At 41.1% G+C, this 16,780-nt stretch overlaps 1 long non-coding RNA gene across 1 annotated transcript in view; it reads right to left on the reverse strand.

Annotated features, from left to right (window-relative positions):
- The window catches only part of LOC132653489 (uncharacterized), a 144,360-nt gene extending 127,684 nt beyond the window's left edge, over positions 1-16,676 (reverse strand). The window contains exon 1 of the long non-coding RNA XR_009591218.1: positions 16,511-16,676. This is a non-coding gene — a long non-coding RNA (uncharacterized LOC132653489). The remainder of the gene's footprint in view (positions 1-16,510) is intronic.
- Between the last annotated feature and the right edge of the window lie 104 nt (positions 16,677-16,780).

Consider the following 16,780-nt stretch of genomic DNA (forward strand, 5'->3'; position numbering starts at 1 on the left):
TACAAGAATCACTGTGCAAGTGAGCAACACCGGAAGCCACTAGGAGCTGTTTCAGACAACTCAGTGTTGGCATAGACGTTCCTAGAGAGGAGTACTTCATTAACACAGACCTGGGCTGATGATGTGCAGTGACCATGAGCAGTGGTAATCCACTTACTTGACTGTTCTCTTCAAGCTAGGTGAACTGAGAAAGAGAATGGTGTATTAAAACAGCACCTTAAAGAGGCGCAGGAAGCACCCTATATGGATGTAAAAGGACCCTTTCAGAGGCAAAGAGGTTGTTAAATGAAAGTCTCAGTGCCAAGGGTAGGCTACTTCCATATGAGTTGTTGGCCAGGGAGATCCCTGAAACCTCACAAACCACAAAGGCTACTGTCATTGCTCTTGGTTACATGCCAGGACTAGATGGTAACCCTTTCTTGCTAAAGACACATAGCCACATGCTTTGGTTGCTCCTTACTGGCCGGCTTTCATAGTGTCTGAAAGTACTAAGTGAGCTACTGAGGAAGAATTGTCAATAGAAGTCTACTCTGCTATGGAGCCTGTGTGTTACAGTACTAAAATGTCAGGCACCAACCGCTTGGTGAAGCAACGGTGGCAGTAGTGATGTGGATACAACCAACACCTTTCCAGTTAAATTTAAACCCTTTCCACAGGGGAAAATCCATATCTGGAACTGTAAGCCAGTACAAAAACTGGCTGAGGAGGTCATAGATGTCAATGGGAAGCCATTGCTATTGTTTTGATAAATGGATGCAATAGTTTTGTCAAAGCACCTTCTACATATTTATTAAAATATTTAAAATCACTGATGCTCTCAGCCACAATCAATCACAGACAAAAACTTTTTTTTTTTTTTTAATTTCATGGTGTCCCGCATAGACTCATAACCATTGCTAAAGCTCCTGAGTCCAGTTGACTGTTTCTGGAGCACCATGGCTCAATACTTAGCCATAGACAGACATCTACAGCTCTGCTCCAAGGCTCAAATAACCATTGCGAACGTGGGAGTCATAAGAATGTAAGAAGCTGAAGAAGGGGTTAGAACACAGTGAAGCACTTTCCTCTAAATTGAAACATCCCTCTCAAGCAGACATATGGAAGCTCTTCAGATGTGGGAAGTTAACAATTCAAGTCTCAGGAGGTTCCTAAAATGAACAAGATTCACAAGCCCCTCCCCCACAAGTCTACTGAAGCAATAAACAAATGTTAGAGAGAGGATATTATCCAACCTGACAAGATGCCTACAAGTAACACAGAGAGCTCCAGGGCTGCAGCTTTCATAAGTTATTGTCCATTTGGCATGACGAGCAGCCTTAGACAAGCTCATGTAAATAACAACTTACCCTTACTCCTTTAAGTAGTCCAATAAATCCACTGGTTTACTAAGTTAGACTTTTGTAGACTTGCTTATTTAGTCTGTTATTATGACTCTATCTGGGGTGAGCCGATATTTGTTCATGTCTCCCCCAAAATATATGTTGTAAGCTCAGTTCAATTATGATTCCTATTTCATTGAAAGTTGATCTTTAACAAATGGCTCAGCAGGGAATCATGTCTACCACTAATCCTGATGACCTGAGCTAGATTCCTGGAACACACACACACACACACACACACACACATAAATAAATAAATAAATTATAAGAAAGAAATATGAAATGGCTTGATTATATTTTGATTGAACTTTCTTAACATAAGGCATTTTTTTTCAAAATGGAAAAAGAAGTCAACTTCTTAGGTAAAATAAAAGATGAAAGAAAAGGATATTAGATATGTGGAGATGCCTCACTTTTTCTATTAATTTTCCTAACCCTTTCTGAAAGAAAGCTGTGATCATGAACTCCACATTTGTTGTTCATAAGGGTGATCGTGCTCAAAATCAACAGGCCATTAAAGATCCTTCCAGAATTAGAACATAACCATAGCAAGACTCCACTTCAGCTGCTTAGTCTATGGAGAAACACATAGTGGTTGTGCCCTTTGAACTCCTGTTAAACAGATAAAATATATAACAGTGCGGTAGCTAATTTTATGTCTCTGCTTTAAATATAGTGCTCAGTTGTTTGGTCCAACATTAGCCTGGCTGTTAATACAAAGATGCTTTTTGGATGCAATTAACAATTACAATTAGTTCTATATAGATGAAAGAGACACTCTTTGTAGTCTAAGTAGGTCTCATCCACGTAGGTGAAAGCCTTAATAAGAAAGACTGGAATTTCCCAGGAAAGAATTTTGTCTAGATTGTAACAGACATTCTGCCCGTGATCCAGGCTTCAGATGCCAGAATGCAACCTCAACTCTTATCAAAATTTTCCATCTGCTAGCCTGCTATGATTTGATCCAGCTCCTGAAAATAAATCTTATGACAGACAGATGATATCCTACTCAGTATTAATGCTCTGAAGATCTCTGACCAATACGTTGCAACACGACCATCTCTGCACTGATCTTGACCCCCAAACGCCAGTGATTAAAAGGGCTACCAGTTTCTTTTCAGAGACTTTTTAATCTTTAATGCCTCAGTATCAGAAAGAATCATCAGCCCGACTAGTTTATTTATCCTCAGAATGATATGAATAAAACAAAGGTTAATTGTATTGTCCTCTGCTTTACCCTGCTTAGCAACACGGGTTACATAACACACAAAAACCCCACAGATCACAGCTATGGCCTGGTCTCATTGTCAGGACAAATGATGACCCACTTCCAGACAAATGATATCCAAAACATAAACATGTTCAATATAATGTTAATTCTCCCAAAGAAAATAAATTATAGCAACATGCAGAAGAAAAAGAAGCTGACAGCAGAGATAATAACAAGTATCATTTTTATAAAGTTTCTTACTCACAGCCTAAACTAAGTGAATTTTTAAAAAGGGTGACATTTTATTGCAGTGTATTCCAGGGATCCAGGAAATGTATCATGCAGACACACGGGACATACAGCAAACATCCGTGGTCATGTGCAATGAACACACCTGCTTCCCCAAGGCAAACTGATGAACCCTCATGAGATATTAACAGGGATGTGGTTTCTTTTGTTCTTATGAAAGAGGAGCTTTTTGCTTGAGACACTCACTTTCTTCAGTAGCCAGAGAGAAGCACAAACGAGAAAAATAATGAAACATCAGCTTCCAGAGTTATAGAGATTCAAACATTATAACACTCCTTGTTAACCAGAATGAGGCAAAACTTCTAATATTGGCTCAGTGCTGACAGTGGCTTCAAGGGCTACATTTTGGAATAGAAATCTGTCATGGCTTATTATGTCTATTCACACTCACAATGCAATCATTTGACCCGTCAGTCTTAATGGGAAAGATAAGCATGCCTATGCAAGGATGTGGGTACAAGAATGGATTTGTGTCTCAAGAATGTACATAGTTATTTAAAGAAAAATTAACAAACCTGAAAATAGCATACTCGTCTGTAGCAAGAAGATGCTTGAATAAAGTATGATATCCACTCTACAAAATAGGAAGCATCTATTTAAAGTAGACTGGTAGCAAGCCATGTTAATGTCAAGGATTATTTGTGGAAATACAGTCTAGTACAGTGGTCCTCAACCTTCCTAATGCTGCCACCCCTTATTGCAGTTCTTCATGTTGTGATGACCCCAACCATAACATTATTTTATTGCTATTTCATAACTGTACTTTCGTTACTGTTATGAATTTTAATATAAACATTACAATTATGTATACGTAGGATATCTAGTGTGTGACTCCTAAGGGGATTGTGACCCATAGGTTGAGAACCACTGGTCTAGTAGACCCTAAATGGCAGAGAGACACGGAATGTGGATCCACCTTCACTTTTAAAGGGTGCCAGGTCCCTGGTGGACTGGGGTTTTCTAAAACAGGTTTCTGTGATGTTTGTTCTGTTTGGGCTGAAGATTTATGATGGGTGCTGACAAATGATTTTCCGTGCTCTGCCTCCTGGTTGAACCCACCTCTCCAGACTACCTAGGAATCACAGAGGTCGTCTGTGGTTTGCATGCTTGTGTTAGACAGAAAGCTATAAATAAGGCCATGATGGCTCTTCTTCGTTGTCAGTTTGACCACATCTGGAATTAACTAAAAATCCAAAATGGGGCACACCTGTGAGGGATTCTTGCTTATTATGAAGTAGGAAGATCCACTTTTAATCTGGATCTTTGAGGTGGGAAGAGACACCTTTCATGCAGATCTTTTGAAGTGGGAAAATCTGCCCCTGATGAGAACATGCCTTCTGCTAGAAGCCTATATAAGGACATGGAAGAAGGAAGGTTTTGCTCTTTTCTTGCTTACTTTCACCTTGGTAAAGAGTCCATTCCTCCACTGATATTACAGCCTGCTTCTTCAGAATTTTGGCATAGACTGAAGACCAGCTGAGACATCTAGCCTCATGGACTGAACAACTACAGGATTCTTGGACCTTCCATTGATAGGCAGCCTCTGTTGGATTAGCTGGACCATAGCCTGAAGGTCATTCTAATAGATCCCCTTTCTCTTTCCCTCCTCCTTCTCCTCTTCCTCTCTCTCTCTCTTTCTCTCTCTCTCTCTATATATATATATATACACACACACACACACACATACATACATATATATTCGTAAGTTCTATTATTTTAGAGAACCCTGACTAATGCAAAGAACAACCCTAGCGTTACATTCAGTGAAGCATTTAATAACACTTATGTTGAATTTTTCTGAACAGAGTATTCACAAAGAACTTCCCACTTCAGAAATGAAAAAGTTGGACAATCTCTGATGACAGATAAGGGGTTCTCTACGGAACAGTTAAGGCTAGTTATGTCCAGGGGCATTTTATTGTGGCAATGGTAGATGAAGCCGCTGGGCTTAGTGACAGAAGCACTTACATGTAGGGGTAACCCGTCCACACCCACATACCCATCGTCCTAGTTTGCTTCTCTGTTACGGTGATAGCACACTAAGGTCAGCTGAAAGATGAAGGGTTTATTTGGCTTTTGAACATCCTGAGCACAGTTCATCACTGAGGCAATGAAAGGCAGGAACTCAATGGTAAAATCATGAAGCAGAAACTGAAGCAGAGACAATGGAGGAGCATCATTTGCTGCCTTACTCCCGTGGCTTGCTTTCTTATGAAATCAGGTCCATTTGCCTATGGGTAGCACAGCTCACAGTAGACTGGACCCTCCCACATCAATCATTAAAAAAAAAAAAAAAAAAAAAAAAAAAAAACATGCCCACAGGCCAATCTGATGGAGGCAATGCCTCATTTGAAGTTCTCTCTTCCTAGGTGACTCAAATCTGTGCCAGGGGAACAACAAAAAGAAAGCCTAACTGAATGCCTATGAGCTATATTGATAGGCACAGACCTCTCTTTTCCTTTCCTTTCCTTTCTTTTCTTTTCTTTTCTTTTCCTGACTTTTCTTTTCTTTTCTTTTCTTTTCCTTTCTTTTCTTTTCTTTTCTTCTTTTCTTTTCTCTTCTCTTCTCTTTTCTTTTCTTTTTTTTCTTTTCTTTTCACTCATCCTCCCCCTAACTCTAGCACCTCGATGAGTTAAACAACAGCAATAGATTTTTCACAGTTTAAATGTAGGTCTGGAAATGTGAAGTCAAAGGTCCAGCACAGTCAGGTTCTGATGTTTCAGACATCTGCCTTCTCAAAGGATCATCCCATGGACAAAAAGTACTATCTGGTCCTGTAGCCCCTTCTGGAAAAATTGCCACTCCGGTTCTCGAGGACTCTATCCTCTTGATCTAATTATCTCTTAAGAGCCTCACCTCCATGTAGCACCAAGCTGGGGGTAGGGTTTTATGTGTGGATTAGAAGGTTCAGGAATAATAAGCAGAAAATTTAAACCATAGCTACGTGGGTCTTTTCTCTGTCTCTCTTTTTTTTTAATCAAGTGCTATGTTTGGTGTAGAAATAATGAAAGGCCTTTCTTTGTCTTGTCTGAGTGAGATGCTGAGCCTTCTTCCTGAATCTGGCAAGACAATAGGTGCCTGAAAGCCAGACATTTGGGAGTGAGCCTCCCTGTCTTTATGAGTCAGTGTACACTTTTAACACTGTCAGCCATGGGCTGTCACATCCACTCATTTTAGGACAAAGATTTCTTGGCCTATCAACTTAGTAGTAATCAAAAGCAGCAAAAGTACTATTTTAACGTACAGAAGCTCAAAGACCTTGCAAAGGGCAATTGTAGAACATATAGCCAGTTTTTTTTAAAATATAGCTTTTTATCAATCCATTGTGCTGTTTCATAATGATGAATCTATTTTGAAAAACCAATTAAATCCTGGTAGCAATTTCACATGAAAAAAATTAAAATTCCTCTCTTTGTACATTATTCTGAAATGTAGACAATAAAAAAAGAATATGAGAGCTAAAATTAAATTTTGTTTATTGACCAATTTGTACCCTTCTTCATGGAGTGAAGGTAAGAAAGGGAGACTGACATTCTTGGCTCACCATGGCCAAGCCTTCTACATCCTGAGTATCCCTGGGATCCCATGATGAGAGTCCAGCCTTCTGGTATGTAAAAAAAGAAAGTGAGCTCAGTGGATCCATTTAGGACAGACAATACAGCGCCATTGCTTTTAAACCCCAGGACTTTGAAAGACATATTTTTGCCTCAATCACCCTTGTGTTACCTTTATTTAGCTTTTCTTCCTCCCTCATCTTTTCCATTCCATTCAGTCCTCTGTTTCAGCTAATAGTCAAAATGGCTAAGGCTAAAACTCATGTGGAGATCCATAGGTATTTGAATGTGACTTTCAAAATTCAAGACTGTGAAAATGGTTCCTTTTGCCTTACTGCTGTTGGATGCAGGAGAGGATTTTCTCTAATATTTACCAAGAACCTGGCCAAACTTCTGCAGATAAGGCACATAAACTATGGAGAGCACTCAAGATTGGCTCCCCCTGGAATTTTTAGTTCACAGATTTGTTCACACTGAGCCTCTGCAACTCAGCAATTACCACATTAACCTTTTTATACACTGCATGCTTCCAAGATTCCATAATGAGACTCAGACATGGTAGGTCAAAAGGAGAGTCGGACTAAAATTTTAAGAAATCCAGATGAGCCCATTCTCCTACTCAGGCAAAGGGTTCTGAAAGTGTTTTCTATTTGTGAGTTTCTTTTCTGGAGAAGACTCTAAAACCCAAAGAGAAGTGGTATCACAGGTAAAAGGCAGCTTGAGTCCCTGATGCACTGGAAGAAAAACCGCTGAGTGAAGTTTTACTCCAGTGTGGTATTCTGAGGTCTTCTGGGTCAGAGGCTGGGCTAGAAACTGCCACCATGAAAGACGGTAAATAAGAGAGTCAAAAATAAAGGTAAATAAGTCATAAATCAGAGGTAGTATATAAAGGGAAAGGGGTTTCTGTTCCACGATAAAAAGAAGAGCTTTGAAAACCCCACAAGGAAAAGGAAACCTAAAACAACAGTGTAAAAAGATGACAGAGACAAATGTGCTGACCATAATTTAACTGTGCACCTCCCTGGAAAGGAAACAGGAAAATAGAATCCACTTCCAAAATCAGAGCATTGAGCCTTCAATAGGAAGATTTTCAAAAAGAATGGTCTCCCCTGCACCAACCCAAACAAAAGCAATAAAGCAAATAGAAGAGATACTCAAAGGTGCATAGAGACAAACCACAATACATAAACACAGGACACATGAAAACAGAAGACACATGAAAACTCAATACAGCATGACTCCTCCAAAAAAAACATCATCATAAGTCAACTACTGAACTCAAGGGTACCAAAAGCAGTAAAATGCCAGATGAAGAGTTAAAAGATACTCTACTAAAATGATCAATGACTTCAAAGAGGATTAAAAAAGAAGCAGGGGGCTGATGAGAAGCCTGAGAGGTGGAAGGAGATACCAGCTCCTATGACTTGTCCTGTGACCTCCATATTCATGATGTGGCCTATGAACACAACACACATAGGCAGTCACGCGCGCACATATCACGCACACCCACCCACACACACACCACACAAACACACATCACACACACATAGTCACATACATACACATCACAAAAATATAGAAATTAGTAAACATCTCTCATTGATAGCCTTAAATGGCCTCAACTCACCAATAAGATCAATGCAGCCTGGATGAGTGGGTAAAATCTAGATGAAACTATCTTTTGTCTCAAAGAGACACACCCACTGGTGAACACTGAGAGTTAACAGGAGAGGTTTGAGGACCTAGAGAGAAAAGGGAAACTGGAGGCGGGGGCATCACTGAGACAAGCTGGAGACCTGCAACATGGTAGGCTACAGACAGGACATGGGGATGTCTACAAGATGAGAGATAAAGAGGGAGTAGAGACTGTAGGAATGACCAACCAATGCCTGGCCCAACCTGACACCCATCCCATGAGAGAGAACCAACCCCTGAAACCATTAACAATACTCTGCTGGGTTTACAGACAGGAGCCTAACTGAACCATTCTCTGAGAGCCCTCCCACCACCAGCAGCAGCTGATTGAGTCAGATGCTGAGACTCACAGCCAAGCATTAGGCTTATGGAGCCCTGTGGAAGAGTAGGAGAGAAGGCAGCTTACAGCGATGGAAGCACCAACCAAAGAGCATGCATGGACTTGACCTAGGCCCCCTACCCACCTGTAACTGAGGGGCATTTTGATATTCATGTGGGTGTCCTAGTAAGCTGAGCGGGTGCTGTCGATGACACAGACAATGCTGCCTGCTTTCGATCACTTTGTCCTAGCCAGGCTGCCTTGCCTGGTCTCAGTGAATGAGGGGGAATTCAGTCCTGATGCACTTTGATGTGCTGGGGTGGGTTGTAGGGGAAACTCCCCTTTTCTGAAGACAAGGGGAAGGGGGAAGAGGAGGAGAGGGAGGGAAGGACCAGGAGGAAAGGAAAGTGGGGACTATGGTCGCAATGTAAAGTAAATATATGAATTAAAAATAAATTTAGAAAATAAAATAGAATACATGATGTTTGTGGAAGGTGGCATGGGAAGGGGTACAGCACAGATGCCTGTGGAGAACAGAGGTTGACATTGGGTGTCATCTTGAACTGATTTCCACTTTAAACTAATTTTTATTTGTTTTTGTTTTTATTTTTTTTTTTAAAAAAGCAGAATCTCTCTCACATATATGGGAGCTAAAAACCAGCTGATGTGTCTATTCTGATACATGATAATATAAACATTAAACAAAAATACCAAAAGAGAGAAAGAAGACTACTTCATATTAATAAAAGGAATGGTTCAAGGATACACATCAAGTGGAAATAGACATGCAACAAATGTTGCGGCTGCAATTTCATCAAATAAAGTGCAATGAACATAAAAGGTCATATATGCTTCTACACAATATAAAACAGGAGTAATATGCTCTCATCTCCAGATGGGTTGGTTATACTAACTAAAAGTCAACAAAGAAACCGAAGTAGTAAACTATACCATGAACCAAATGGTGTAACAGATATCTCTAGAATATTCCATCCAGTAGACACAGAATAGTCATGCCTCTCAGAGTCTGTGATGCATACACATTTTTTAAAGTATACCACATTCTGGACCACAAATAACATTTTACTAAATAAAAAATAATTGAAATAATTTCATATTTTATCAGATAATAATGCAATGAAGCTAGTTATCAAGAACAAGAGACACTATAAAAGCTGCACAAGTGTATAGAGAATAAACAATATACATGAACAATCAGTACAGTATTAAAAATGGGGAGGAAATGTAAAAATTCCTAGAATCAAATCAAAATGAAACCACAACATATCTGAATTTTTGAGATATAACTAAGGAAGTTATAAGATTAAAATTTATAGCTGTGAATGCTTATGATAAAAAGAGAGAAGTTCCAATAAATAACTTAATGATGTACCTCTAGGCCCTAGAACGATGAAGACAACCCAAACCCAAGATCAGTAGACAGCAAGAAATAATAAGGATGTAGTAAGGAATAATAAAGATCAGGAAAATAATGAGTAGAGACTAAAAGAACAATAAGTGGTATCAAAGAGTTGGTTCCTTAAGAAAGTAAATGTTGTGACCCGCGCGACCGTCTGGTCAGCAAGAACGCATGCGGACAACAGGATCCTTCTGCAGCAAGCTTTATTACAGTCAAGCCATGAAAGGAGGAAGACCCCGAGCCCCAAAATGGTGCTGCTTAAATACACCCTAGGGCGGCGTGTACTCCGCTGATTGGCTGCTTGCTCATTGCCCCATATGACGCCCCGGGCTGGGCAGTGACTTGGCGCGCTTTCGCAACTTGCACATGCGCTCTATTACTTGTTCACTAGGGCCGAGGCCGGATGTCGGCGCCATCTCGTAATGGCAATTGCATTCTCTCGGCTCTCCACAAGTAAACACAATTGATATGCCCTCAGTCTAAACAAAAGAAATTAATTAATATGAAGTAATATGAATAGAGATGAAAAGGTAGAGGTTACTGCAGATTCCAGTGAAATCTACAGTCATTAGTAAATACTTTAAAACTTAAATTCCAAACAACTGGATAATTGAGAAGAAACGAACAAATTCTTAGACTCAGGTGACAACCAAAGTCAAATCAAGAGATATAAATAGATTTGTAGCAATAAGATTAAAGAAGCAATTTTAAAAATCTGTGCAACAAAGAAAAGTCCAGCAGTGGAAGGATTCACAGCTGAATTCACTCACGCTAATGCCAATGTTCTGCAAACTGTTGCACGAACTAGAAAAGGAAACAACATAACCAAAGTTATTCCCTGAAGCCAGAATTTCCCTGATTCCAAAAACCAGACAAGGGTGCAACCATTAAAACAACGACTACCACAACATGAGACCAATTATCCCTGATGAAAAAAAGATGGAAAAATTCTGAAAAACAGAATTCAAGAATACATGAAGAAGATTATATGCCACAACCAAGTTACTTTCACTGCAAGATTAAAGGCCAGTTCATTCACAAATCAACAAGTGTAATGCAGCATGTGTGCATATATGTGTATTTATGTGTATATGTGTGTGTGTGCACACATGTTTCGTTCACTTTTTTAAAACTCTACTTTATTTGGGATGTTTAGGCCTCCACCCCCTTTCAATCCTATGTAGTAGAAAGAAGATTAGTGGGGAGAGGGGCCAAAGACACCTTTACTTCTCCTGGTTGCTTAAGGTTAATGTTTTTGTTTTTTTTTTTTTTTTTTTTTTGGTGGGGGGAGGGGAAGGGGGAATGTACCAGTCTCTGTCAACAGCAAAAGCAGCAAGCAGGCTCCTCCAAGCAGCTGTGCCCGGAAGTGTCTCTCTCTTTGTCTGTCTGCTCCAAAATGCCACACCTTCAGTCTCTGTTCTCTCCAAACTGCTATATGCCATACGCCAACACCCCACGCACCACGATACCACTTTCTGGGCTCTCAAATTTATATCCTCCAGATTCCTTGACCATGCCCTTCTCCATGCCACATAAGGCACAAGGTAGGCCATTACCAGCTGGCAAAAGCCACGCCCCCCCCATGAGGTAACTATAGGCTGTGGAAAAACTAAAGCTCAAACTAAAATCCCACACTTGGAATTAAAACAACAAAAACATATTTACATAACATAACCGAGTTAACAAAGAACCCAAAACTCCCATTACATATACATGTACATTCAGATACATGCATGTGTACACACACTTGCTTAAGTATATTAAGTACAGAAACCACATGATCATCTTAGGAGATGCAGAACAGGTCTTTGACAGAAGTCAAAGTCCTTTTTCATGGAATGCCAAAGCTCCAAAGGAACTAGGCACAAAGGAAAAGTAGCTCAACGTAGTAAAAGCTGCATACTATAAACTTGTCAGCCACAGTGAGTGAGGAAAACTGATAGCATTTTTCTCTAAAATCAGACACAGGACATGGGTGACACACTCCATCTACTCTTATTCAGTATAGAGCTCCAAGTCTTATCTAGAACAAGACAAGACTAAAAACATTAAGAGAAAAGAAAAAAGTCAAATTCTGTTTGTGATGATACGATTGATACAATCCTATTCTTAAATTTTGTCTATTTATTACTATGGGGTGTCTGTGTATTGTAGATATGGTGTGTGTGTGTGTGTGTGTGTGTGTGTGTGTGTGTGCAATAGGAAAAGAAGAGATCCCAAGGAGGAAGAGAAAGGTGATAGGGAAAGGAAGGAAAGCAATCAGAGAGTGACAGGAACCATAGAGGGGGGTAGTGGAAAAGAGAGAAACAAATGAGAACAGAGCATAATTAAAGGCATGTGTGAAAATACCATAATGAACCTTAGCACTTTGCATGTTGACCTAAATTTTGTAATAAATAAAACCCAGTCCCTCAACAACTATAAAATAAAATACAAAGACACCAAAAGATTAAAAAAAAATCTTTGTTACTTTTATTAGCACAGTAATAAATACCAATATGTCAAGTGAAAGAGGGGCCTGGGGACCAAGGTGGACCCCAACCCATCCCTCTGCCTTTGGTGCTGGCTTCAAAAGATTTGCGTAAGACACAGTATGGCTTGAAACTATTAACTAGCCACAAAGCAGCAGAAAGAAGAGGAATTTTTATGAGAAAAGGACAAAAGGGCGTGGCCACAGAACAGTGAAAGCGCCACAGTCTAGCTGTGTCTTCGGCGTACATCAGCGTCTCATCTGGTATGGGATGTGGGTGGACATGCTTAACTTCAGCAGCTCCGGCTTTGCTTTTAGCGTGATTCCGCCTGTTTGTTTAGAGCTCTTGGCTCCGTTTTTAGGGAGCAGATGTTTAGGCTCCTGTTCCTTGAGCTAGCAATCTCCATAATTACGAGTTTGGAGAGAATATTGGAAGGGGAACAACCCAGTTCTTGGACGAATTTATCTCTATGCGTGGGGAACGCATTTCCTTCCGATGGCTTTAATTATCATCTTGGGTGTCTACCGCATTTGTTTAGCATTTAAAGTCTCACTTGCAGAAGAGACAGCAGACTTTCTTCAATGATTTCCTCCAAGTTAATCTTCTGGTTTTGCTTCCATGTTTGCCACTGGTGGGTTCTCATGGAGTGTTTGCAAGTTTTAAATGTATAGCTTGGCCTAAGCTCGGGTCAGCTTAGGTAAACCAGTTCATTCTCGTCCCCTTACGCGGCACCTTCCAGGTCACCGTGATAGAATGAATGTGGACGGAGTTTGCCAGCCAAGATGTAAAGGGTGTATGCTTCCCTGCCTATCAGATATTTACATTACGACTCACAACGGTAGCAAAATTACAGTTTTGAAGTAGCAATAAAAATGAGTTCAGGGTTGGATGTCACCACAACATGAAGAGCTGTATAAAAGGGTCACAACATTAGGAAGGTTGAGAACCACTGTGCCTGGCTTTTATTAGAACCTGTGACACATACTGACTTCACGAGGAGCAGGCAGGAAGACGGCAAGGCATTTGGAGAAAGTTGTGTGTGGTCCCTGTGAAGGTAGAGGCTCACAAGCATAAAGAACAGGAGGGAAATGTTAAAAAGAGACGAGGATTCCACTAAGGGCAGTCCATCTGAAACTTCACGGCACATGTGACATTTCTCCACAACCCTATCTGGATTAACCAGAGCCAGATTTCTGAGGGTCCACCTTACACTTCTGAATGCCATGAAGTCATCTGCTGTCAGGGCTGGAGACTGTGGTGGTCAGTTATTAGTTAGTATTATTCAGGTGTCTCCGCCAGCATCCTTACAGGTGTGCTGTAAACTTAACACAGGGCCTCAAAGAACCGCCTAAACATGTGGTCAAACCTGATGATTAAAGCTTCATTGGAAAGCAAGGATGGGTGGAGCTCTGTCCTCTCCCAGCTGGTGAGAATGGGGTGGATCAGGACTTTCCCATTGAGAGCTGACAAACACGATACATTGAACAACACACACACAAACAAACAAATGCACACACACACACAAACACAAACATAAACACATGCATACAACATATACCCACACACTTGCACATACATACATATATGCATACACATACACACATGCACGCTCTCACACATGTCTCAAGTGCATGAACAGCCATTTGCATGACCTAGAGCCAACTGACTGAATTTTTAGGTCTCTGCCTTCTCAGCCACATGTGTATTGCTTTCAAGAGAAGTACTGAAAGTTTCTTTCAGCTGCAAGAATTCTAGGAGTTCTAAATCATAGGGCGGAGAGCACACTCTTGCACTCTCATGAAGCCCCACCAAGTATCCTTTCTTCTGCCCTGGCTCATATTTTTATTTTGATTTCTGGAAGTACATTTGTTTTTCCAATTTCATAGCTAAAAGAAGTCTGAGAGACGCAGCTAAATGGCAGATGGTGAAGATCAATATTAAGTTTCTGGCAGAGATCTAGAGACAAAACTGAAAATAAATATCCAATACTTCGAATTGATGTTAGCATTTCAACAGATTTAGTATCAGAGACTGTAATGTGGTTTCCAGGCCAGACAGCAAGTCTTAATGGGCTAGCTCCTGAGCTGAGGTTACACGGCTGTGCCTTACTCTAAAATCACTCTCTGCCTCCCTTCTCTACAAATTCCACCTTCAAAACACCATTTTCTTCCCTAATGCTCCTAGCTAGAAGCTGTTCTAAAATATTTATTATTTTAAAAAAAATGATAGGACTGCATTCACGTGTGTGGCTTACAGTCCTCACTGTAGATGAAGATCAGGTCCTAAGGTTAACAAACAAAGATAAAATGTTCTATGGGCAGAAGGACCATTGAGAGTGTGGGGGAAGAAGCTACACTAAAGGGCGCTGTGGCTGCAGAGCGGAGCCCCTCTGGCTCCGAAACAGATCACCGCCTTGTCCTTTAAGCACGGAATGAAGCAGCTGGCTTGCGTTCAAGGACAGACTGCAGCCAGAACACTCATCTCACGCTGAGCACAGTCAGGGGCTCAGTCTGTGGTCCACTGGGCCTTTAGCTCCCGCTTTGCCACTGCGTAGAGGCAGCTATTCTTTGAGCAGAATGTCCCCGGTGTGGTATGGAATCAATGTCTACCCATCTATCCATCCATCTGCTTCCCATCCACCCCTCCATCTAGCTGTTCATTTATACACACATCCATCAGTCAATCCATCCTTACATTTACCTGTGACAGAATGGTGCGCTTATAATGAATTGTTCTTTAAAGACCAACTAGAGAAAGAGAGTGGATTGAGAAACTTCTCTTTTTTTAATTCCCTAGAAATCACACTGTGTGTGTGTGTGTGTGTGTGTGTGTGTGTGTGTGTGCGCACACACGCCAGAAACTGAGGGTGAAGTCTCAAATTCTTTGCCAGCAAATTTGAAAGTTTAAAAAAATTAATAGGGGCTGTAAAGGTGGCTTAGCAGTTGATAGCCATGGCTGCTCTTGCGGAGGACCTAAGTTTGGTTCCCAGCACCCACCTAGGGTGGCTGACAACCTCCTTTAACTCCAGCTCTAGGGGATCTGACACCTTCCGTCCTGCACTCACATGCACGGAACATGCATATATATATATATATACATATACATATGGATATGTATGTATATATATAAAACCTAAAATAAACCAAACCTTTAAAAGCTAATCATTTCTGACATTACTGAGAATACGGAGAAACGAGTCCATTCTTGTAGTACTCATGGAAATAAAATTGGAGACATTTTAAAGCCATTTTTTGCAGGTATTTCTTTTATTTTTGAAAAGGCGTGCACTCGTTTTCCTCAGTAATTTTACATCTTGATTCCAAATGGGACTTTCTCACAGACGTACACAAAGGGGACTCCAAAGCCCCAGAACAATACACAAGGAGTACTGTTTCAGCATAATTTGATGCGGCCAAAGTGGAGAGGGATAATGCAACAGTTCAGTGCATGACTCTGTCCTGCTAGGGTGTGTTTTGGTTTGCTAGGTCCTCTAGGATCTCAGGTGGAGGTTTTTAAACAGCAGGAGCATTTTCCCCCAGCATCTGCAACCTTCAAGTCTGGGCTGCAAGTGTTAGTGCCATAGGTCCGTCTCTTGCTCCAATCATTGGCTTGTAGATGATCACCTTCTTCCTGTGAGTTCACCGTGCGTTTCCTCTCTGTCCTGCCTCATCGGGACACCATTCATATCAGAGTAGTGCTCACCCGAAGCTTAACTATCTCTTGGAAAGCTTTATTTCCAGTCAAGAGATGGCCCAGTGGATAAAGTGCTTGACGCCTAAACGTCACTGTTTGGATCCCCAGAACTCACAAACAACTCAAGGAGGCTTGGTGGGCAACCTGTGAGCTCAGTACCTGAGAGGCAGAGGCAGAACATCCCCAGCTCAGTGGCCTACACACACACAACGTGCATGCCACATACAAGCATGCAAAGATAGTAATAAATAAACATAGAAGCCTTTCTGAGATACTGGGGATTGTCACCTCAACATATGAATTTGGGGGTGATAATTCTGCCTATATCACTGTGGAATGCCACGCAACAGTTCACAACAAAGAGATTGCATGCACATGCATATACAGTTCTGTGGGACACCAAGTTGAGTTGAAAGTACAGCTTCATCTGATCTGCTTTAGAAACTGAACCCTCACTTACGAGATTTGAGAGGTCTGAACACGGCGTGTCACCTTGAAACGTCGTCTCTAAGCTCATCCACAGTAAACCGGGCACAGTCAATCTGCGTCTGCTGCCGCTGGCAGGGTCTCGCGAGACCTCATCAGTGGCGCGAATGCCGTCAGCTTTATGAGGAGACTGGCAAGTACACTTAGCCATCCCTGTCTCTTGCTCCGTGATGCCCTGGGCCTCACACAGCCTCAGTGACAGCCTCCTGTTCTGACGTCAGAACAGTGAGATGGAAGGCATCTC

Source organism: Meriones unguiculatus, chromosome 4 (genome assembly GCF_030254825.1).
Source record: "Meriones unguiculatus strain TT.TT164.6M chromosome 4, Bangor_MerUng_6.1, whole genome shotgun sequence".
In the NCBI taxonomy this organism is placed as follows: domain Eukaryota; kingdom Metazoa; phylum Chordata; class Mammalia; order Rodentia; family Muridae; genus Meriones; species Meriones unguiculatus.